The 23166-nt window shown below is 39.3% G+C and overlaps 1 protein-coding gene and 1 long non-coding RNA gene across 2 annotated transcripts in view; one reads left to right on the top strand and one right to left on the bottom strand.

The window, feature by feature from the left end:
- Slco3a1 (solute carrier organic anion transporter family member 3A1) overlaps nucleotides 1-23166 on the bottom strand; it is a 381072-nt gene that overhangs the window by 1796 nt on the left and 356110 nt on the right. The gene's annotated exons all lie outside the window — the stretch shown is intronic.
- LOC144378017 (uncharacterized) overlaps nucleotides 1-23166 on the top strand; it is a 135335-nt gene that overhangs the window by 24152 nt on the left and 88017 nt on the right. The window contains exons 2-3 of the long non-coding RNA XR_013439447.1: nucleotides 10435-10487; nucleotides 11041-11122. This is a non-coding gene — a long non-coding RNA (uncharacterized LOC144378017). The remainder of the gene's footprint in view (nucleotides 1-10434; nucleotides 10488-11040; nucleotides 11123-23166) is intronic.

The following is a 23166-nucleotide window of genomic DNA, read 5'->3' as shown; positions in this document are numbered from 1 at the left end:
GGGCAGGCTTGACATAGCCACCTCGAAGACTCCACCCACATTCCTGGCCCACTATTCCTGCAAGGAAATGTATCTTATGAGCTACTACTGTGGGTACACGGAGCACCACACACCTACTGTCAATGTACTGACAATAATGTATTGATCTAATAATGACCTGAACTCCCAGAGAGAGTTCACATCTGCTTACTATACTGTACATACCAACCTGCTGATTCTTGACATGCGGAAGAAGCATATTGGAGTCACCGGGGCAGATTTTAAGAATATTATTAATACCTTTATGTAGACACCTTTTCTCAAGATCATGTTACACTTACTGGGACTGGGAGGGAGATCATTGAAGGAAAGAAGTTAGGAGTCTACATTTTGAAAACATCTCCCCTCTTCAAGTGGCTCTAACAGATACTTCCTCAAACAACTGATCGGATTTTTTTGTTGTTGTTTTTAGTAAAAACAAACAAAATCTAGCATTCTGAAGGAGTGTATCAAGCAGAGTGTCAGGATACAGGAGACTGGAGAGCATATCACTTTTATAAAACAAGGAAGAGAACTGTATTTGGAAAAGAAGCATGATTTCCAAAAGAAAAAATAGCATAGATATCACAATGGATACTTCAGAAAATTATCTGGCCTATCTTAGAAATCAGACCCAATAATGATACCCTCCTAGATAAAAAAGCCAAAAGTCAGAGATGGGAAATACAGAAGAGAAGATATAGAGACTTCAAGGATAGAGCCAGGACTTCATAGCAGTAGAAGTTCCAGGAGGAGAAACTGAAACAGATGGAAGAGGAGAAATTAAGAATATTGTCTGATCTGATTTGGCTTCAATAGCATCGCCACATGAAACCTCATGTGTTCTTTACCAAAAGAGAGGATGCAAGAAAAGAAAGACAGAAGACAAACAGGGATCATAAATTATAGTAGCTGCTATAATAATTGCTTCTATAACTGCTCAATAGGCATAAATTGATAATCCTTCCTTTTCATCACCTTTTCTACACCCCCCTGGCCTACAGCCATCGTGTTGGATGGGTGGGATTTCTTTGTAGTAGAATGATGACAACCTTCATTTCCACAAGTTCTAAGTTCATGGTGGTCCAATCTTTATTGGATCATTGATGTTCCACCAAAGCAGTAAAATCCTTCCTCCAAGTCACAGCCCTACTTGCTTCTATTGCAAGTCCTTTGGTAATGGGGACCAGTTATCTTGGTCAGTGGAATGACTCCTTTTCTACCTGTCAGTTTGGTGGTGTGTGAAGAGTTAAAGTAGTTAAAGTTCAGAGTCAGGCTGCAATTTTTTTGGAATATCACTGTGATCCCTGGTGGGAGCTCTCTTACTGTGGGCACTAGGAACTTTAATCACATTAAGTCCAAGGTCAATTGTAAAGGAAAGCAATTTCTTCAGTGAATAGGGAAAGAGAGGCAACTCCCACTTCTACCTTTTACTTCCCAGACTCAGTGCATCCTGGCAGTTAGAATGACCTCACATACTGGCTGGTGATTTAAGGAATACATTGCCTCCTGTAGGGCAAATGTACTACAACCTTGCAGAATAGTATCCCCCATTGGTTCTATAACTAAACCTTCACCATTTTATTGAGACAGCTGCCTCCAGGTGATGGGGTACATTATAATTTTGTGGGTGTGAGATTATCACTATTCTTCTTATGCGATAAAAATATTGCCTTGTTGGACGGTGATGTTGTTGTAGTAGATAAGGCATCAATCATACTGCTGGCAGAAGCACTATAGGCAAGAAAAGCAAATCCATTAACAGAACATACATTTATCCTGGCAAGGTCAAACCGTTGCTCTCTCCATCATGGAGGAGAATGAAATCGACTTTTTCTAGGTGCCTGGTATACCCAGGGATCAGAGTCATATCTGATGACTACATGTCCCATCTAGGACACTCATTGGTATCAGGAACCCAATGAGCTGCACTGAAAGCAAAGTCTGTGCATTTTGACTCCAGACATACCTCCATGGCCAAGTTGAACATGAACCCATTGAGCAAGCACTGGTTTGGCTAGGAAAAGAGGCTGACTGACATCATGAAGTGTATGTAGCAGATGCCCTCTGATGGTCATTATTGTAATAAATGACTATCTTTGGGCTCACCAGCCACCTGTCTATTAATCACTGCCGATGACTTAATGTCTGTTCTTTTCTTCCATATGAAGTGGACAGTTAGATGTATTACCCAGAGTCTGCCCAAATGGGGATGGAACTTCCCTTTGTCTTTCTTTTTCAAGTCTACCCTCAGTGTTGCTACGCACCCTGAAGACCCATCCATTTTTCCCTCCTGTGCTAACTGGTGATCAGGAATCCCCCCCTCCCCGGAGAGCTTTCATGTGAGTAGAGGGAGAAGCAGTAAAACAGTAGGAAGTTGTACCTTAGGGAAGTAAGCTGCATGTTCATGCCATTTACACGAGCCCTCGCCTTCGGACCTGCCGGAGCCCAGGCTCATTGAGTTCATTTTCACATAACAATGAATTCTGTGTCTACCTCTGTTTGGGTGAGTCACATACCACCTCATTCATGGGGAGCAGTTTTCCTCACCATGTACAATGAGCACACTGTCACTGCGATCATGGCCTAGCATGATGCTCTATGGGACGTCCGCATGGTCAAGGCCCCTAGGGATTTTATTATGGCAGAGAAGCAGGAGTGATTCCGTGGTCTTCAGGTAAGACACGTGAAGGCTTATCTTTATCCTTATCTCTTCTGATTATCCTTATCAATAGAAATTGGAGGAAATGGCATTTGCTAGCTCAATATACCAGGATCGGCCATGTATGGATTTTCTCACCAAATTACCACATCTGGAATCAAAGCTACAATCAGTATCATACCTGATTAAAATCTGCAATGATGTTTAATTATTCCCTAGGCCTATCTGAATTTTGTATGGGCCAAATAAGCTAGTTACATGGTCTCTGTGTCTGTGGAAAGAACCCCCACAGACATCTATCAGATCTTTGAGGGTGGCCTTCTACAAGCTGGCACTGGGCAAATAAACCATGATAGGTCCCACTCTACCCACTAAGAGGTGGGGTCAGCACAAAACTCCACTCACCATTTGATTTTCAAATGTCACCATGCTGTTTTGTGGACATGTGGCCATCCAATCTCCATGGCTTGACATCAGTTCAGAGGCAGGCTTTCATAAGCCTTGAAAAGTCTGTGTGTCTTTTTTCCCTTGGCACCCACCCTCCCTGCAAATGATCCAAGTCCCTCTGGAGAAGGCCTGGAGGTAATTCACAGCATATCACTGCAGTGCCTCTTAGCTTACTCTGGACCTGAGAACTAATTTATTTTGGGGAAATGGATAAGAGGCCATGGACTCCCATAACAGTGACTTATATTAGATTTATTCCCCCCAGAATCAGGACATTCCCTTCTACATGAGTTAAATACACCTGACTAGGCCTATCCATCTATTTCATTTCCCCCGAATTAGCCATTGTCACAAAATCTGTGACCCAAAACTCTTCCCTAATCACAAAAGAGAAGATTACCAATTGTGGAAATTGTGTCCAGGGTGTCTCTGATGGCTAAGCTGCAACCTGGCCTCTGGAGTTACTCCTGGCACCAGTTCCAGTGGTACTCTTTAAGCCTGTCAGGAAACAGATGGAACATTCCGAAGGATGAGTGGGGAAGAGTTTAAGAAGAAACCTTTTGTTAGAGGTGTGAGTGGGGTTAAGGGAAATAAACGAGGCACCGTGGAACACCCCAGAACTAGCAAGGATGACAGTATACATTCCCTGACCCTGACAGCCTGAAGGGTTAACAGGAGGAAGTTGTTTCCAGACATTGTAGGGTGAGGGCTAGTAGGATCAGAGGACTTTGGAAGAGAAATGTAGCTACTGACTGGATTCCAGGGACAAGGTCCTGAGTGTGTATGCTGAGCTTCTACGGCCTCACTACCACCAACTCTATGGATTTCCCAAGGGTCTTTCCCATTGTTGAGCCCAACCAATAGCCAGAGGGCAAGGGATCCACCGCTCCACACAGAACGGGCTGAAAAAAGGTGGAGAGTAGATTTAGAGGGCCAAACTGAAAAGCACACCCAGCACAGGTTCAGATAATGCACTGGATAAAATTGAGCCCATAGTCAAGGACAACACTAGTAATAAGCTATATATAAAAGGAAATGCTCTGACTCTAGTCAAGTAACCTACCAGAAAACAAGAGCAAAAATTGTATCCGTGGGTGAAACAGAAGAATTCTCACTTGAAAGTATCGACTGGAATAAACACTTGAAAAAGCATGTGTCCGTTGAAAGGTCTAATTGCATCCTGATAATTTATTCTAAAGTAATGATTACATGCACAAAACTGATAGTACATTTATGCTTATTATAGGATTCTTTATGAATTAAGAAAAAAACACTGGAAGGGTCCAGTAATTAGAGATTGATTAAATGAAGGATGGCATAGCCACACCGAATGCTGTGTTGGAACATTCTTCTTTGGTTGTTTTTCAGGCTTAGACTTTATTAGCATTTCCTGTGCACCCATCCGTAGCTCAGCACTATCAGTCACTTTCTCAGAGTTCTGTTTATTCTTCATTATTCTGTTGGGATTAACACCAGGCATTTGTTTTTCGATTTTAAAACGTCTATGAAAGTCCCAGTCTCTGTCGGGTTTTTAAGACCATTAAGATATCATCTTTTTCCCACTAGAAGATCCCAGCTGAACCAGGCAAAAAGAACACGTGTGTAACACACCACACGGCCACGGCTACAGAAAACAATAAATAGAAGGACCTCAGAAGTGTAAAAGCAGGAGAGCTCTCTTTGGCCTGAGGTTGACCACAGTGGGGAAGCAAATATGCTGGGGAACGGTGGATAGTATGGTTTTGCAATATTGCTTTCCAGTATAATTATGGATTAACAAGATTTTATTGAACAGCCTGGGACCTTCACCATCATTGTTTCTATGAAGAGAAACGTTCTAATTTTTTAAGTAAGAACCTCTTCAGGAATCAGGGCCTTTTTATATCCTCTTTGGCTCTTTTGTCAACACAATTTAAATCTGCTGGTGAAAATAATGCTGATTTTCTTCAAAACCCCACTTGCTGTTGGATTCGATTGGCTAATTTTTTTAAAGTGGGTGCTTCTGTTGGAGAGCTGTGCTCATGGAATGTGTGTTTCTTCCTATGATCATCCCTTTGGGGCCGATGGTTCCTTATCAGCAGCATATCATTTTTCTTTTTTGAGGTTTATTGTGTGTGTTTAGCAAGGCATTCAGTTGGAAATATATCTCATCATTTTAATTGTCCATCACCACCTTGGTAGGAGGGCCTTCCTTTTGCTCCATAAAATACCGTCATGAAGAGGATCAACAGGGGGCAAATATAATGACCATCGGTCAAGGATGTTGCAGGCTGGGGAAGGAGAGGGACACCTGAGTGTTATCTATATAGTTGAATATGACAGCTTTTGGCCATAGGCTAGTTAGGGTGTGAGAAACAGGCTGGAATGAAAAGTCCCTTTGGAAAAAACAACATGTAGAGTGTGGCTTGTTCATGGGGAGAGCAAGCAGGTCAGTTGGATTGGTGCACGCTCTGCTCTCTTCTCATAGCAGGCTGCTTGCGGGTCATGAAGAAGATCCAGAAATGCAGCCAATGCTGCTTTTGCACAGCTGTTCCCTGACTTTGCCATGCAGAGACTGGGGCTGTGGCCACTTCTTGTAATTAATCATCATAGACCGGCCCTACTGCATTTTGCTTGCAGTCTGATGTCCTGAATCCTGAGTGTGCTTTTTGACCATGTTGCTTGGGATGGTTCCAGCCTGGGAACTGAGATAGCAATTTTCTGTAATGTAGTAAGGTGAGAGAAGGGACCAGGCACACAGTCCCCAGGGGCAAGAATAGTGCAATTATTCCTTAAATTTAGTTGGTGGGAAGCCTGGCCTGGTGCTCCATTGCCATTCAGCACCAATGGTGCAAATGTGCAAAGCCAGTGGCCACAAGTGTTCCTCTTCAGCCATGTCATCCACTGTATCCAGTCCTGCCATGATGTCTTAGGGTGCTCCAGTCAGGGCAGGGGATTCTTGGAGTGGCCATGAGGGTTGGCCCTTGACCTGCCCCCACATGATCCAATGGTACTTCCCAACCTGCCTTCCCCGGTTCTGGTATTTGATGTATCTCAGGCACCAATCCAACTGACCTGCTTGCTCTTCCCATCATCTTCATTCCACTCCCTGTGCCCTGGAATCCAAATCCTACCTCTCTCCCTCAAAAGCCTCCTACTCCACAGAATCCTCTATAGCTTTCACAGATGGGCAGAGGGGCTGCCTCCTGAAGTCATTATGGTGTAGCTCTTGGCTCTTCATGTATTTCAAATCATCACATTCTTTTGTGCACTTCTTACACTATAGGACCGACAGCTCCCCAGAGGCAAACGACTTCCCTGGTTTTCTCCCCTTGCACAATGCCTAGAAAAGAACAAGTCCTAAATGTGTTTTCAGGGTATGATTGTCTGTTTTACCCTCTGAAATATTTCAGAACTGTTATTCTCTTTAGGATACCTCTTGTAGCTTATAAGTAATTTCTATAACTGACTTGTTAATTGGGCCAAGTTTTTGTGAACATCAGAGTTCAGATGGCCATGAAGAGGTGGAGAGGAAGGATGTGCTTACTGAGCATCTACTTTGCACCACAATCTAGCGTGTTCTCTTTCTTAAAACCACTCTTCAAGAAAGGTCTAAACAATCCCTCAAACTTTGTACAAATTCCATGCAATCTGTACTTCACAGCATTGATGCCTAAGCTGCCTTTTTAAGTGTTTAGTTTTTTACGTGAATGAACAAACACCTGTAGCTACCATGTAAGGTCATTGCCATTAGTTAAACTTCTGAGCAGAGACCAGGCAGGTCTAAGTGTCTAGGGTTCCCTCCTTTCACTTGGGCTTCACCCCAGTCCCCACTTGTCCTCGACAGGGAAGCACCCTCATGGATATCACCCTGTAGACATCAGATGCTCTGAGAAGAAAAGGACCTCAGAAAAGAGGGCAGATGCCAAAGAAATGGACAATGAAAACACAAATAATTCAGAAAAAAAGAAGGCACCAATGGGGCCGGGTCTTTTCAAGCTCCTTGCATTTGCTGGGAAGATCTTGCACCAATTAAACTAGCCCAGATTTTTCCCTGGGCTTTAGCTAACATCAGCTTCCCTTCTCCTCCCCAGGGGTGGTAGGTGGGAGAGGCAGGAAGCTTTGAAGTGTGTTACCAAGACAACGTGGCCTATCAAGGCTTTCATGACTCATCTCTTAACACTGATCTTGAACTCTGCTTGGCTGCAGTGCTGTGCTACTTACAAGTCCCAGGAACACATCTCATTCTCTTCCTTCTACGGTTGTAAAAATTAACGTGCATTGATGGTGCATATTAATGTGTTCAGCGTGGTATTTCAACACGTGTATGCAGTGTGCCCTGATCCGGTCCGCACACAGGTGTGCATGCGCACTCCCCCACCTCCCTTCTAGGTCTTCCTCTCCTTTTCTTCCTAAAAAAAATTCTTCCCCTTCCCACTCCTATGTTCTCCCCGTCTTTCATCAGGTTAACTTCTACCTGTGCCTTCTCTCAGCTTAGACATCATTTGCCCTAGCAAGCCCTATGCCCTTCTCCAACTCCTTATGCAGACCGCATGGGGGGCTTCGTGGAGAGGCCAGTGAAACAGTCTCTTGACTTCATCTTTGTATCCAGACCTCGATCATGCTCCACTTCTTTTCTTCCACCTCGTTTACCCTCTGCAGGCAGAAATCACTCAAGGAGTCTTCATTAAGTGAATGAGTGTATTCCTGGGTCCTGGTGCATGCCTTCAGTGAAAGATCTGCTGTATCGTAATGTGAACCATTAGAGAAAGTTATTTGGCATCTGGCACATACAAGTTTTAACATGTCTGTGGGGCTTGCAATGTGAGAAAGAGTTCAATATTCCTAAGTCCACTGGCAAAACTCCTAGGACCTCAGGACTTAGGGTCAAAGAATCTTGTTTTTGAGTAAGGCTCTACTTAAGAACCACCTGATAGGATTTGACTGCTACAGTACGTGATTCTACTTTGGCACTATTGTTCAAAAGCTGATGCTTTCTGTTCTCTGTGTATAGCTAGACTGAGCCCCAAATATATGGCCACTTTCAGTGAAGTCGGGCTGTTACCTAGCTGTTGAACACAAGCCCTTGTCATCCGGGGACTGTAGCATTGAGGCTGCTGGAATAGGATACAGGTTAACTGGCCTTGTGACCACTCCTGAGGTCTGAGAAGTGAGTTGTGCTCCTTGGCTTCCTCACTTCCCTGAAGGAAAAGCCCTGAGCCCTCTGTCATGCAGTTCTGCTGCACAGGGGTAGATCTGAGAGGCCCTGCTGCAGCCCCAGAGCTCCGAGAGTCAGCAAGCTAAAGAGCACGCTGCTGCTTCCATTTTTTATTTTACATAAAGATTTATCCCCCAAATTTCAGATGCTTCCTTGAGAAATCTGTGCATATGAACTACAAATCGACTCACACAAACATTTATCTTCCCATATTTTGCCTTTGTTTCATTCCCAAACCACAGTGAATAAATTTGGCTACTTCCCTTCCCATTGCCCTAAGTCCCAATAAAAGCAATCACCACGAATGCTTTTACTTCTGTTTTTTTATCATGTAGATGTTTTAGCATAACCATAATTATAGAGTCATGATTTCTTATCTTCCTTTTTACTCTTAACATTATTAGCATTAAAATAACATAATTTTAAAAACCATAATTTTTAAAAAGGTTCATTTTTCTTTATAGATTTAATGCATACTTATTAAACAAACATTTGGGGAAAAATCAAAATTTGAAGAACTACACTGCAAACATGACTAATGCCTACATTTTTGCAATACTTTTTTTTTCAGGTGTTCTTGGGCACCGAGTTTTTAAAATATAGCTCTAATCAAGCTCTAGATGCAATTTTGAATCCTTTTCAAAAACTTAACCTAGAAAATCTTTTTGTCGTAACACCATAATCATCATTTGATCTTCATACATATAATTTTTAATGACTACATGATGTTCTATTGAGTTAACCTTGGGCACTAAGTTGTTGACAATCAGTTACTTTTATAACTACAATGACTGTCTCTTTTACTTCCTTAGGATGAATTTAGCATGTGGTGTAAGGTTTTTTTTTTTTTAATGATGATAATGATGATGATTCTCATTGCTTTTGTTTGGATCCACAATTTTGAGGCCTCCATTCTTTCTGCAGGAGAAGCATTCACTGCCTTTTTTTTTTTTTTAACTGGGAGGGTGGGGTATGGACCTGGGATTGAACTCAGGTGACTTGACCACTGAGCCATATCCCCAGCCCTGTTTTTTGTATTTTATCTAGAGACAGGGTCTCACTGAGTTGCTTAGCACCTCACTTTTGCTAAGGCTGGCCTTGAACTTGTGATCTTCCTGCCTCAGCCTCCAGAGCCGATGGGATGACAGGCCTGTACCACCACGCCTGGCAATAGCTGCCCTTTAAGTACCACCATTCCTTTTTAACAACCCTTGGGTCAAAGCCAGTGACTTTTTAAATCTGGGGCCAGGTGTTCATTGAAGACCTTGGGACTGAGCAGCCAGGCCTTGTGCAGTCTATGCCCAGTGGAGACGCTGCCTCAGTCCGGGGCAATGCCTGCTGCACACTCCAATAGACAAAGAGCATGATGGCGACTTGTAACGGAAATACAGGGACCTGACGTGCAGAACTCACCACCTGAGGTTAAGGCTCGGAGGCGACTTCAAACACTTGGAAACATTTTAGAAACACGGTAGGACATAAACAACAAAACAAACAAGCGGACCCAGTGAAGACCAGGGACACCTCCACCTTGCTGGGTCTGTGAGGGCACCGCCTTCAACAGGCTCACCCCTTTGCCCTTTGCTCACTTGTGCTCCCGTTTTTAGTCATTGCTTCTCCTGTGCGTCATACTGTCTCTCTTTCAACCTGAATCAGTCTGTTTATCTCTGAAAGCCAGTAGCCTCTTTGTGGAACTGGGAAAGGTCAGAGCTCAGGAGAGCTGCTGCTTGGAACTGTAGGCTAGGAAGGAAGGAGCAATGTGATAGGAGATGCCCTTTTACTGACAATTAAACTTGGCAAATGGAGGGGGAAAAAAACACACAAAAAAACCCCCCAAAATTACCCATAGTCCTAATTCCATAAATGAATATTCTCTGTACGCGGCACAGGAGGCGCATGCGCACGTGTGTGCAGTGGCCCTGGATTTCTAACCCAAGGCCTCCAGTGTGCTGAACACAAGCTCTTCTTCTTAGTTATACCCTCGGCTGCACCTTCTAGGTTTTCAGCACGTTGATTATTTATAATTAAAAATCATACTGCACTAATCTATTATCCTGTTTTTTTCTCTATTTTACTGTAGTTAATCATCTTTTATTGTTTTTCACTCCAGTCCGTGAACCCATGATTTTCAAAATGTGGCCTCTGGACCAGCAGCAGTATCAGGTAGGAATATGTTTGGAAATGTAAGTTGCGGGTCCTCCTCTAGATCACTGAGCCAGAGGCTCAGGGGTGGAGCCTAGCCAACTGTGTTTAACAAGCCCTCCAGGTGATTGTACTGCACCAGATCTGAAAATCACTGCTGTAGACTATGTATTAAGCACCTCCAATGTTCAGACATTCTTCAACCCTTGCTGCCCAAAGCGTGGACTTGAACCAGCAGTTTCAGCATCACCTGGGAGCTTGTTAGAATGATAGCACTACAACCCTCCACAGACCTAATGAATCGAGAGTATTTGGTCCAAGAGCAATAGGAATCACCTGAATCTTATTAAATGCAAATTATAAATAGGTAGGTTTGGCATGCAATCAGAAATTCTGCTCATTTCCAATGAGCTCTTGGGCGATGTGGATAGTGTGGGTTTGTGGGCTACACTTGGAATAACAAAGCTCTATTTGGCATTTTTAATACTTTTTAAAATGCAGAATGAATTTTAAAAAATATAGCAGAGATGAACATAAGCATAAGTTATGCATTAATCATAGCTCCCTTTTATAGATGAGAAAAAAACGAGGCTGAGAGAGATGAAGTGACTTGCTGGAGGTCATGTGGCTAGTTCCTGCTGGAGCCCAGTGTACAGGTAGGTGACTCTTCATGCTCCCTGCTTTTGCTGTCTGGCTTCAGATGTTCAATAAATCCAAAACACATGCAGAAGTGATAAATTTTGAACAGTTAAAAAGAAAAATCAAAATCCAATCTGGAACTATGATCTTCTGTTCTTTAACATACTTAGCATTTGTATCTCTAGCTCCGTTTTTTTGAGCTCGGCTAATATTTTATCATATAATTACCACTTTCTTCTTAAATATGTGACTCTAAAACTATTAGTTGCCTTATGAGGTGTGACTGCATCTTGAATGTGAAGTTTTTCCATAAGATTACATTCCAGCTTTGCCCAGTGCTGCCAATTCCTCACGTCCTTCCCGCTAGGAGTATTAAACACACCTGAAGCTGTTAATGGCTTTAGGCATCTTTTGATCGGAATCAGCTGCTGTATTTCTGTGTTGTGGAAGTAAAGCATATCATTTTCTAATGTACTGGGGGAGGAAAAGGAATGCACTTTGAGCTGCTTCTTGGATGTCTCATTTTGGAGTTAGCTTAATATGCATGTGTTTGAAGGCTCTGCTCCGCTGTGAACATGGCTTTGCATAGAATCTGAACTAATGGATTCCCTACCTGCTGGGAGCTGAGCTGGTGGCACAGCCAAAGTCCTCAAGGACCCGCTTCATCGCTGCTTTCTGTCCATCCCTCCCAGCAGCTGCTCATTTCCTGGAAGGAATAGGTTTCATTCTGTACCTGTTACTGAAGTGTCAGTCAGTGGCATACAGTGTCTGAAGCTATTACCAGGGGAGGGGAAAAGAGAAAAAGCTCATTGCTCTTTTAAATTACATTTCATGTAAAATGATCTCATTACTCCCAAAGTAAGATGAAATACAATATAATTTTAGCATATGTCTTGGCAGCCTCTTTCTTTTCAATAGAGTTTTGTTGGTTCTTGTGGGATAATGGGTAAGGAGAGGAGAGAGATCCAACTTGTTTCCTGTCATCTGGATCTCAGTCTATAGTCAGTGATAAGCATAAATAGATCACCTTGCCACCCCTTAGGGAGGGTCTGTGCATTCATCTAGACTGATAGATGAGGAGGTTCACAGTACAGACAATTAGAAGATCAACTGAAGGGATGCGTAAGAGAATCCTGTTGGACACATTCAGCATCAGTAACTCACTGCCTATCTGCGAAAGACAGCTAGTATATTCCTCCCCGAGAGCCTACTGCCCAGAAAAGGCAAATCTATTCTCTAGTGGGCATCACACTGATTCACACACCATGTGGCCATACAAATCCCTGTGGTCTATACTTTAAAAATAGGGTCTGGGAACTCATGAACAGCCTGTTGTTTCTGTGCAAGGAATGTGCGTTTTCTGAGAGTCACTAATGATGGCTTTCTTAGCCTGACATCACCTAATTGCCAACCCAATTCAATTTATAGTGTGCTATAAGGCACAAATGTAGGGTCTGCCTTTATGCTTTAATTTGGACAATTCTTCTGGTTATTCACACTGATTCTAACCAAATTAGGAAACCATACTTTAAAAGCCTCTCCAGGGAAGCTGGAAAACTGTGCCATTGCTTTTCTTGGGCCCCTTCATTGTGCTCTTTAACACCACTGGATCATGAGCCACCAGAGCAGGGATCCTAGATCTGTAGGTTTGCTTTTGTATTTTAGCAACGCCCTCCTCTGCCACACACACACACACACACACACACACACACACACACACACACACACTCACTCTCTCTCTCTCTCTCTCTCTCTCTCTCTCTCTCTCTAAGTATATAGTGCCTTGCCTATAGTGAGCACTTGACAGTAATTGTTTGACTCTTCATAAAGCATCTTGGTCCTGTCGATATGCATTCAACAATATTGGATAATCCTCATGTTCTAAAACACAAGAGTCTATCTCCTTAGTATATCATCCTAACTGCCCGATGTGACCTCTATCCAATTGTTGTCACCTATGCCTTCCCCCTGAATGAGTCAAAGCAAGACTGTGTTCCAAAAAACCTTGTAATTTTCTCAGGCCACAAAATTTCCCTCTGCATGGAAAGTTCCTTTTCCCATCTATCAAAATGCTATCCACTTCTCAAAGCTCGGTTCTGATGCCATCCTCTGCCTGAAGCCCTCCCTGAACCCCCAGCCAGAATTGTCATCGCCTTTACATCTTCCCTCCCGAGGATTCTGTCTCACAATTGCTAACATAAATGCCTACAGCCCTTCCTTGTTCCCTCTGCTCAATACCGCGTTCGCTTTCTGCTGCTGTCGCTGTTCTAAAGTGATTAGAGAATCTGAGGATAGAAAGGACAATTTTGCAATGGAAAAGCAGGCCAACTGAAGAGGGGTTACTCTGCAATGGTGAGGGTGAGCAGGGGCAGGAGTTGCTGGGTTCTGACCTCATTATGCAAAAGAGGTGGGCTGCAGAGAAAGTAATCAGGTAGGGTAGAAAGATAAGTCTCACCTGGTGGAGATGGCTTATTAAGAAAGGCTTCTAGTGGCAAAGTCCTCAAAAAATATGATGATAGAGTAGATCTTGCTCAGCTTTCATGAAGTTTATTATGCAAAGCAATATATGTAACAATTTGAATTACAAAACCTAATAAAACAAGTACTCATAATCCCACTACCTAACTTTAAAAAAACAGCTTTCCAAAAACTATTCACACTTTGTAATTGTTCTTCTCCAGTCCCACTTCTGTCTGCCCCACCCACCTCCATCATTCGTCTTGTTCATCAACTAAAGTGACCACTCTTCTTGAAATTTTTTTATTCCATAGTTTTCATCCGTTTTATCACAAGTGTTTAAATAGCATCTTTATTTCATTTTTTTCTCACTTTGTACTTTGTGTAGAACGGTATCTGTGTTCTGTAACTTTTTACTCACATAATACTTCAAAGCTTCATCTGTGTGTCGTCGTAATTCGTTTATTAATGCCTGTCTACGGTGTTGCTTTCTATGACTATACCAAATATATCTGTCCATTCTGTTTGATAGGAATGTGGGTTGCTTCCACCTTGCTATTTTGAATGATGCTGATATTTAATATTCTTTGACATATCTACTGGGGCATAAAATCAAGAGTCAGTACCGTACCTGACTTGATTTGATTGACCATACCTGATTTGATTTTTTTTTTTAATTCAGTAAGAGGAAGAGATGAATTGAAACTTGGCAGATTGAAAATAAATCCCTAACACTATCTATCAAATAATTTGTCTTTTCTCCAAATTTCCATATATGTATTGGTCTCTTTCTTAATTTTTAATTTGCCTATTTTCCATTTATTCACCCAAACTAAACTGTCTAATTACTAATGATGTCTTAATATCTAGTGGGAAAGTCTACACTTTTTTTTTTTTAAGGAATATTTTGGTTACTCCTGAGCTTTTAAAATGTCCATTTAAAATTCGGCATATGAGAGGAAAGATAGACAAAGGGGACTGGATTTACTCTCTCAGCACTTGAAGATGGGTTACAGAAAAAAGGAATGATAATTCTTTATTTGGATACCAGAGAACATGGCATAATGATGGGAAAAATAGATGAGCTTTTTAAAATACCATTGTTTACTGCTTAAGTTTTCAGACCATGGCACATGGAGGGGTAATGCAATCAGAGTTCAACAATTTTTGCTCATAGTTCAGAAAAGTCAAGGCAGCTAAAGTTTGTGGAGCAAAACACTGGAAAAGAGGCAACTGAAGATAGAGTCCAAACATCTTCTGATGTGTCCTTGAGTCTTTGGGTGAGCCAATGTAAGGAAACTACTGAGGATGGGGAAAGAACCAAAAGAAAGGAATAGGAAGGAAATGTTCACAGCTCACACAAGGCCAAAACAAGTTTTCACTTCCATTAGCTAGGGTAAAAAAGACTTCCTAATACATATAACTTAGGGTAGCATCATAAAATGGACAGTGCCTCAGTAGTGAAGAGAAATTAGCCTTTGCCAAAAGGCTGTTCTGAATCTGCCATAATCAAAATTTACAATAAAATGTGAATGGATGGAGTTGATTATAAGTAACTTGACTACATCCCAAATAAGGCCAAAGAATACTTAAAAGGATACCACAAAATGTAGCACCAACAAAGAAAATCATAATGCCTAGCATTCTACCAACAATTACCAGACACACAAAGAAAATTAAGTCTCACTTGATAGAAACAGGCCTATAAAGACACAAATGAGAGCATTATTAGGCAAATACATTAAAAAAATAATTAGAAATATCTCATATGCTCAAGAGGGAAATAAGACACAAAAAGACCCAAATTGAATCTTTAAAGATGAAAAAAAATGCAATAACTGAAATTTAAAAAGAAATCTGTATAGGATTAGCAGCAGATATGACAGTGGAGGAGAAAAGATTAGTGGATTTATAGTGACACAAAGTATCTAAAATGAAAGAAAAAATAATAAATGAAGCATTATAAGCTCAATAATAATTTCAAGTGGCCCCAATGCATGTAATTTGAATATCAGAAAAAGGGTAGTTGGATAAAAATATTTGAAAGAATTTTCTGAAATTTTCCAAAGCAATGAACACTATCAACAAACCCAAGAAGATCAATGAAAGGCAAGCAGAACAAATATGAAGAAAATACCAGAGCATGTTATAATCAAAAGGTAAAATAAATGACCACAAAGAGGAAAATATTAAAAGTAGCCAGAGGAAAAAAGACATTGCACACAGATGAACCGAAAAAAGACCTATGGCAGACTTACCAATCGAAACAATGAAAGCTAGAATACAGTAGAGCGACATTTCATAGAATTGAAATAAAAATTAAGAAACCAACCCATAACTTTATGGTAAAAAAAATCTCTTTCAAAAATTAAGGCAAATAAAGACATTTGCAGGCATTAAAAAAAAATCTAAAAGAATTTGCCAGGAAAATAGCACTATAAAAAAATGTTAAAATCCTTTAAACAGAAGGAAAAGGATGCCAGATGGGTATTTGGATCTATACAAATAAATGAGAGGACTAGAAATGGGAACTGTGTGAGAAGATATAACATAGTTTTTCTAATTTTTTAAAAAATGATAATTTGCTCTTTAAAACAAGAATAATAAGAATGTGTTACGGTGTCTTTAACATATGTAAAAATTAAAATGTATGACAGCAATAACACAAAGGCCAACAGAGGGTAATGGAAAAATATTCTTATAAGGTTTCTTACTACTTATGAGGTGATGCAATGGTGTTTGTAAGAAAACTCTAGTAAGTTATAAGATGTGTATTCTAAACCCTGTATGACCATTGAAAAAACACAGCCAGTAAGTCTATTATGGAAATTAGAGACTATGAAAACATTTACTTCATACAAAGAGGCAGAGGGAAAAAGATGACCAAGGACAAATAGAAAACACTTATGAAGATAGTAGATTTTAAATCGGGCAATATTGATAATCACATTCAATGTAAATGCTTTAAGCAACCAAAGATGGCATGAAATGAGTTTTCTAATGGGTGTAGGTTCAGATCCTTTTTAATATTTTTAATAATAGTAACATATATATAAAATGTAAGGTTTATTGCCAAATGTTTATAAGTGTCCAGTAATATTAAATACATTTGGCACAGCCTTTCTCTAGAACTCTCCATCTTACAAACCTGAAACTCTGTACCCATTAAGTAACTCCCATTTCTCCCTCTCTCCCTACATCCCATTCTCTCTGAATTTGACTACCCTGGGAACCTATCATAGTCACTTTTTTAAAATACTTCTTTTGTAGTTGTACATAGATAGCATGCCTTTTATTTTTATGTGATGCTAAGGATGGGACCTAGTGTCCCACACAAGATAGGCAAGCTCTCTACCACTGAGCTATAGCTACAGCCCCATAGTCACTTTTGATAACTGATTATTTTATTTAGTATAATTAAGGTTCATTCATGTTGGAATAGATGTCAGAATTTCCTCCTTTTTCAAGGCTAAAAAATATTTCATTAAATCTATTTAACACATTTTGTTTGTCCATTCATCTGTCCATGCATCTTTTAGCTATTATGAATAATTATGCTATAAGCACAACTATACTCTGCTCATATCTTTAAAGTGTATATTCTACTTATGAGCATTTAATCCCCACCCCTCCTTTTGCTATACTGGGGATTGAACTCAGGGGTGCTTATACTGAGCCACATCCCCAGCCCTCTCTTGTTTATTTTGAGACAAGTTCTCAGGAAGTTGCTTAGGGCTTCACTGAGTTGCTAGGTCTAGCTTTGAATTTGTGATCCTCCTGCCTCAGCCTCTGAAACCACTGGGATTACAAGTGTATGCCACCATGTCTGGCCCTTTTTCTTGTTTCTTAAGGTATAATTTAGATCAGATTCAAAATCTATCTATTATTGTGAAAATTTAATGCTATAAGTCTCCTATTTTGTTTTTGGTGAATCCACCAATTTTAATAATTGGTATTTTAATTTTTTTCATTCTATTCGAAATATTTTCTTATTTCTATGGCTGAGTTATTTGGAAGTGATATTCAAAGTCCAAATATTTGGGAATCTTTCCAAATGTATTTGTTATTAGATTCTAAGTTAATTTCTTTGTGATTAGAAAACATGCTGTGTATTATTTCAGTACTTATAAGGTTAGTGAGAATTGTTTTATGGCCAAGAAAAAGGTCTGTGTTGGCAAATGTTCTGTATGAACTTAAATATTGTGTATTGTGCTATCATGAGGTACCATGTTCTGTAAATGTCAACTGGAAGTGGTGTTCAAGTTGGTTTGAACACCAAGATGCATCTGTAAGCAAAGAATGCACTTTTAATAATACCCCATACAATATGCACAAATTAACTCAAAATGGATAATATATCTAGATTTAAAACTGACAGTATGCAGATTCTAGAAGAAAATCTCTTGAACTTAGAATGATTCTGACAAAAATTTCTGATACCATGTCAAAGCACAATCCACAAAAGAAAAAAAAAAAGGTTAGGCTTCATTGAAATTGAAAACTTTTGTTCTCAAAAGATTAAGAGAATCAAAGAGGCAAGTACAGACTGCAAAAAAATATATAAATCACATATCTAATAAAGGACTCATCCAGAATATATAAAGAACTTTCAAAATTCAAGTAATGAGAAAACCATCCAACTAAATGGCAAATGATTTGAATAAACATTTCACCAAATGTGGTGGTAGAGGGCTTGAAATAAGCATGTGAGAGGATACTCTGCATCATTAATCAATCTTTGTTTTCTTGTTTAAGCTGTGTTAAGACTTGCAAATTTAGATTCAATGTGTCTTCCTGGGGGACTGGAACTTTTGTACTGGCTTTTCTATATTCAATAATTTTCACCTTAAAATCTATTGTATGGTAACATAGTTATGCCAGCTTTCTTTGTCTAATACATAGATTAAATATTTTTAAAACTTTATTTAACAATTTTTCATCTTTGAAGTCTCACATGAACATACAGTTTTTTAAACATTTATTTCATTCTAATTTGTTATATATGACAGCAGAATGTGTTTAAATTCTTATTACACATATAGAGCACAATTTTTCATGTCTCTGGTTGTACACAAAGTAGAGTCACACCATTGGTGTCTTCTTACATGTACTTGGGATAATGATGTCCACCTCATTCCACTGTCTTTCCTACCCCCAAACCCCCTTTCTTCCCCCTTTCCCCTTTGCCCTATCTAAAGTTCATCCATTCCTCCCATGCTCCCCCACCATCCCTATTATGAATCAACATCCTTAAATCAGAAAACATTTGACGTTTGTTTTTTGGGGGTTGGCTTACTTCACTTAGCATTATATTCTCCAACTCCATCCATTTATCTGCAATGCCATGATTTTATTCTCTTTTAATGCTAGCATTCCATTGTGTACATATACCACATTTTCTTTATCCATTCATCTACTGAAGGGATAAAGAAAATGTGGTATATGTACACAATAGGTTGGTTCCACAATTTAGCTCTTGTGAATTGTGCTTATATACACTGATGTGACTGCATGCCTGTAGTATGCTGTTTTTTAAGTCCTTTGGGTATAAACTGAGGAGTGACCTAGCTGGGCCAAACAGTAGTTTCATTCTCATTTTTCCAAGGAATCTCCATACTGCTTTCCATATTGGCTGTACCAATTTTCAATCCCACCAGCAATGTATGAGTTATACTGGGATTTTTAAATAAATCAAGTCAGAAAATTATTGAATTTTAACAAGGGATTTGACTTTATTCTCAATCATCCAAAATATTTGGGTTGATTTATATCATTTGTGTCTTCATTTATTTATATCATTTTGTGGTTTGTCATGCTTTCTCCATTTCCTTTGTATGTTTTTGCCTTATTTTTAAAATATTTTTTATTTGTAGTTGGACACAATACCTTATTTATTTATAAATAAAGGATTGAACCCAGAGCCTTGCATGTACTAAACAAGCGCTCTTCTGCTGAGCCAAAACCCCAGCCCTTTTTGTCTTATTTTTAATAAATTTAGATTCTTATTTTTTACCATGCACTTATCTGGAAGATGTATTTTAAATTCTATTTGATGGCTTTCCTTAAGATTCTAATACTCATAATTAAGCACTAATTAATAGATTTTCACTCCTCCTGGTTGACACAAAAAACCTTGGAATATGTTAGCATCAATCTTTTCCTCTAGCCTGCGTGCTCTTGTCCTGGTGTATAGCTTCATCTTGTCATAAGCTAGTGTTGTCATTACTTTCACCCAGTCTCTGTTTGCTTAGGTATCCACATGCTGGCTATTTTATTTTGTCTTGGGACTTTCAGAATGTAATTCTTTAGATAGTCCTGTATTGAAGAATGGTAGCCCACAAACTCCTTTTTTATGTATCTGAAAACACTCTTATTTCAACAATATTTTTTCTATATCCAATTATGTACCCTAAAAATGTTTAAAATGTGGAGTGGATTTAAAAAAAAAAGGAAAAAGAGTATATGTAGATTTTTAATTAAAACAATTCATTTGATGAACCCTCTGAAGGCGAGCTGCAAATATCATGACATTTCCTCCTTAAATATTTCCGCACACATCTCCAAAAACTAGGGATATTTTTCTCTCTAGCCACAATGCCATTATCACACTAGGGAAACATTAACAATAGTTTTATAGTATCTAAATTTTTTTCCAAATTTGTTTCTAAAATAATTTAACAGCTTGTTTCTTTCATAAAAACGTCTTATAATAAGGTCCATGTTATGTTTGATTATTAAATCTCTTTAGTCTCTTTTAACTCAAACTGTGCTGTCATTTTTATGAGTTGATTTTTCTGAATGCAGTTATCTTATAAACTATCTCATTCTGGATTTGCCTGACTTTCTCATGATATTAGAGATGCTAAATATAATCACTTGGTTAAGGTTCAGCTTCATTCTTGAGATATTTTTTGGCTGTTACAGAATTCTAGGTAGGCATCATTCCTCCCAGGCTTTTTAACGTATTTCCATGTTTTCTTGCTCTTTATTTGGCTTCCGACACATCTGGTAAGCCAATATCTTTTCCTTTAATGATTCTACTTTTAAGAATTTCTAGCTGATTTTAAGATTTTTTTTTTGGTGGCTGCATCTTGCCTGTGTTGTATCTGGGTGTGTAATCCATGATTTTTCTTGCTCTTCATTGGATTTCCCAAATTTTACAGTTTCCACCTTGAAAAATAATCTAAACCATTATCCCTGGATCTGGCCTCTCCTCCGTTCCCTCTCAGCTTCCCCTGAATTTGGGCTGGATGTTTGTTGGACCTTCAGGTCTTGTACTCTCATATTTTCTAACTCTTAACCCACATGCTGACATAGTTCAGGGTGAAATATGGTAATTGAACAATGCTTTCAAGTAATTCAGAAACATCCCATATATTTTTTTCTTTGTGCTAGTCTTTCAACTATCCTATACTTTATATTTCCAATTTTTATTTTGAAAAGAGTTAAAGAATGAGCATGAAATGAGAATATTCTAATATAAAAAAAGAAAAAAATGTATGAATTGTAATTCCTCATTAAAGGGATATTTAGCCAATCGCATTTGATGTGATTGGTTAAATATCCCTTTAATCTGTAAAGAAAAGTACCCCTAAATAGACACCTTTCAATTCCCAAATAATCTCTTCATTTGACTTTTATTAAGCTCATTAACCTCTCCATGAGATTTTAAAATCTAATTTTTCTTCACTCTTAGAAAATTTTTTTCAAATCACTTTAATAGACTTTTACGTTCACTTATCTCTTGATTCTCTTTAGCCATATTTAACACATCTAATTATATACTATCTCTGATAATTCTGATATCTGAAATCTTGATGTGGCCTGTTATTGTAATTTTTTTCTTTTCAGATAACTTTTCCCATTGTTTTAATTTCTCTGAGGTCTGGGATGAAATTATGTTTCCTCTTAAAAAAAAAAAAAGTTTCTCCCAGCAACCTAGAGTCACCACAGATTCAGTTCCATGTTAAGTAGAATTAATTTTTTAGATATACATGATAGTAGGGTGTATTTTGACATAGATACATGGAGTGTAACTTATTCTAATTAATACTCCATTCTTGCGATAGAACCTGATGTGGAGTTACAGGGCTGTACATGAACACAGGAAAGCTATGTCTGATGGATTCTATTGTCTTTCCTATTCCCATCCCTTCTCCCTTCCCTTCATTCTCCTTTGTCTAATCCAATGAACTTCTATTCTTAAGTAGAATTCTGAGAGGCCTTGGGCCCTGGGTGTGGTGGCTTCTGTACTTATGGCTCAGGAGCTCAGTGAGGGCCTTTTTAAAGAACTGTGCACCTGGGACCTAGATCTGGCAAGTAACAACCCTCTGGGGCAATGGCCATGCCCACTTCCCACTGTCACCTCTACTCCCTTCCTGGTTCCCTTTCAATCACTACCTCAAGGGATTTCTTTCTTTCTTTTTTAAAATTCATAGTTTAATTTAAAAGTATGCTTGTGCTATGCAGAATCATTACCTAATTTGCAATCAGAATTGAAGAAAAATCTATATTTTCAGAGGTAATGTTCTGAGAGTTGTTTTTATATCATGTCCTTGAGTTTGTCATGTTCTTACAGAGCACATAAATTTGTGGCTCTGTTTCTGTTGATGCAATGCTGTTCTGGCTTGAGACTTCAGTGTCCTAACTTAAGGTACATTAGAGCCCAGTATGTGCAGCTGGAGTTCTGGTCATAGTCGTAATGGTCCCCTCCCTAACTGGGAAGCAATCTTCCAGGAATTCGAAATACATCTTAATCATGACTCTATTACTGTTTCGGGTAAGCTGGCTTCCTGAAAGCAAAACACCCTGCTTCTTAGTGTTTGCTGATTTTCTGCTGTGAAAATACTCCAACAAGGGCCAATTGCTACCAATGGTCTAACAACTGGCTCAAAAAAAAACAAAACAAAACAAAACAAAAACCAACCAAAAACCCTGAATTTTAAGCCTCAGGTTTTGCCTGCCAACGGTCAGTTCAGCACCCCAGACCACAGCTCCTAATGAGGCTTGTGACAGAGAGGATGCTCAACAAACACCTGCTGGATTAAAGCCCAAACTGACTTTTCAGTACTTTGTATTTCACTAATAGCCATTTCTCTCATTTTCCAAATTATTTGAAGTGAGAACCCAAGTAAAATCGCCTGTGACTCCTGACCTGCCCTTTTTCTTATCTTTCCAGTTTGGGCAGTGAAATGATTAAATGCCTTGTTCTTTTAAAGTCTTCTTTTAGTTCTCCATTAAGACGGCAAAATAAAATGATTAAGATGGGTCTGATAGACTCAGCAGGTGTTGAGAGCCCAGTTTGTCTTCTGCATTTCCTAAAATTACCCACTTCCTGAAGGACTGGCAGTTTTGTATCCATCTATGGACTGAAGCTGGAGTGAGGATTTCAAGATGTTATCACTCTTGAAAGGCAGATAATGTCTCATTGACAAGGGGGAAGGGGATGAGAATTAAACTACTAACAGTCTCTTCTCATTTTCTCTGTTAAGTTCTACCTTGAAAGGGCTCAACTCGGGGAAGACATTCTATCATGGAATTTTCATACCACACTCAATTTTTAAGAAAAATAACTAAACTAATACTCATTTTTGAAGCTAAAAGT

The sequence above is a fragment of the Ictidomys tridecemlineatus genome, chromosome 5, assembly GCF_052094955.1.
Source record: "Ictidomys tridecemlineatus isolate mIctTri1 chromosome 5, mIctTri1.hap1, whole genome shotgun sequence".
NCBI lineage: Eukaryota > Metazoa > Chordata > Mammalia > Rodentia > Sciuridae > Ictidomys > Ictidomys tridecemlineatus.
This window is presented reverse-complemented; position numbering and strand designations above follow the sequence as displayed.